Source organism: Sinocyclocheilus anshuiensis, unplaced genomic scaffold (assembly GCF_001515605.1).
Source record: "Sinocyclocheilus anshuiensis isolate Anshui unplaced genomic scaffold, SAMN03320099.WGS_v1.1 scaffold894, whole genome shotgun sequence".
NCBI classification, from domain to species: Eukaryota; Metazoa; Chordata; class Actinopteri; order Cypriniformes; family Cyprinidae; genus Sinocyclocheilus; species Sinocyclocheilus anshuiensis.
The window spans coordinates 44,447-46,832 of NW_015536505.1; the positions used below are offsets into that span (position 1 = coordinate 44,447).

A 2,386-nucleotide genomic window follows, 5' to 3' on the forward strand; every position below is an offset into this window, starting at 1 on the left:
CACAGTTTTTGTTTTATCCAGCTGTATTTACTCAGTGCAACTTATAACATCCAAGTGAAAGATATAACACCAACTTTTCAGAAACAAAAATAAAAATAAAAAAACTGAATCACTGAGTTGGAGAAAAGATCACCCCCTTGTGGCAGTATTATGTTGAACCATCTTTTGCTTTAATAACAGCCTTTAGTCTGTTGGGATATGCCTCAACTAACTTTGCAGTGCACATCTAGACTTCGCAATATTTGCAGAACTGCTCAAGTTCAGTTAAATTTGATGCTGACTGTTTGTGGACTGCAGTCTTCAAGTCATTCCACAGATTTTTCAATGAGGTTTAGGTCTGAGCTCTGATGAGGCCATGCAAGGACATTACTTTTTCTCATTCAACCACTGTGTGCTCAGTTCTGCTGTGTGCTTTCTTTCATTGTCATGTTGGAAGCTAAACCTTCTTCCCACTGACAACTTTCTGGCAGAGGGCAGCAGATTTTCCTGAAGAATTTGACATTATTTTGCCCCATCCATTTTTCTTTCTATCCTGACAAGTGCTCCAGTAGTCTCATCTGCCTCAGAATCTTCAAGGCGCATTCTGGTAACGCTCAGCCATGACTGCATGAGGCCTTTCTTGAGGAGTGGCTTATTTCTTGCAACCCTCGCATACAAGCCACATTTGTGAAGAATTTGTGATATTGTTGTCACATGCACACAATGATCACTCTTTGTCATAAATTCCTGCAACTGCTTCAGAGTTTCCTCTGGCTCTTTCATCCAGTTTGGAGCGACGTCCTGATCCAGGGAGGGTCTGTGTTGTACCATACGTAATACCTTACACTTCTTAATAAAGTTTTTTTTTTTTTTTTGTATATATTTCCTGACTTCTGCCTGTCCAATACTTTATCCCGGAGATCTTTTTCAGTGCCTTGCCACCCATAGTTGATTGTTTGCTTCAGTTGCACTACCAAGGACTGAAATGCTCCAGGAAAGCTCTTTTCATGCTGAGCTAATCAAAATGACCACAGCTGATCACAGCTGAAAGCTTTGTGTGCCATTGAGAAGGTGAATAGCTACACCTGATTTACAAGTTATTTTTAGGAGGGGGGATTCTGTTTTTTTTTCTTTCTTTTTTTCTGACATGTTGGTGTTATATCTTTCACTTGGATGGTATAAGTTGCACTGAATAAATACAGCTGGATTTTTGGATATTTTAATAATAATCATCAAACATGTAAAAAAGTGGTAAACTGCAATTGTTCAAGAACTATTTCTATATGATCTAACCATTAAATTTGGGTTTACTGGTATTATTATTTACTTGAATAAAATAAATGAATATAGATGTTTTTTGCATAAAGCATATTTTAGGTTAATATTTTTTCAGTGATATAAAAAATACCATATAATAAAAAATAACAAAATATGAAATATTTGACAATGAATGTTACAAAATGTCACATAAAAAACACACTAAGACTTAGTTTTAAACTTTTAGCAATGTTCCTTAATTAACATTTTATGATTTTATGTACAATCAGGTAATAGATGAAACTTGCCTATTCAGCAATGACACTACCTGAAAGTAAAAGCAGTTTTGTAGTTTGTCTCTTCTTGATTGAATGCTCAGGTAAGATACCTCCTCCAGTGCCCTGAATTACCTGATGCACTGCACATTCCACTCCAGCATAAGGTATCATGCAGAGTATGCTAGGTTTGAACCCTCTGTAGAAAGCTGACACAGACTCGTTCTGGTAAATCAATCTGGCACATCCCAATACTCCATTGTAGGTACCAGCAGGCTGGAGATTGAGTCTAACTTTCAACACCTGCCATTAGAAGAATACAAAATTAGTCAGCAAATGAATGTTGTTCTAATAAGTCGTAATTGTGAATGTTAACTACAGCTCAGTTTGAATGCATTTTGTGTCCTGTTGAAAAATGACTATAATATGTAAGGCAATTGTATGTATGAATTTACTTTATTTCTTGTAATTCACAATTGTGACTATATTCGTAATTGTGACAATATACATCACAATGTCACTATATCTCACAAATGACTCTTTATTTCTCATAAATGTGAGTTTATGTTTCAGAACTTTGACTTTATTTGTAATACTTACGACTTTAAATGTTGTATTGTAACTTTATATATTGCAATTGTGACTTTATTTCTTGCAGTTGCAACTTTATTTCTTGCAATCAGGACTTTAGATTTCATGACATTTCTTATTTTAAACATTTCATCACAATCAATGTTATTTTAGCAACAGTGAGATACTATTATTATAGTTTTATTAATATTTTGAATAAGTTTTTATTTTTAAAATATTTTTAATTTTATTTCAGTTAAAGTTTTAGTTGTGTTTTGTCATTTTAATTAGCATTTATTAGCATT

The 2,386-nt window shown here is 33.9% G+C and overlaps 1 pseudogene; it reads right to left on the reverse strand.

The window, feature by feature from the left end:
- LOC107691274 (calcium-binding mitochondrial carrier protein SCaMC-1-B-like) overlaps nt 1–2,386 on the reverse strand; it is a 14,081-nt pseudogene that overhangs the window by 2,748 nt on the left and 8,947 nt on the right.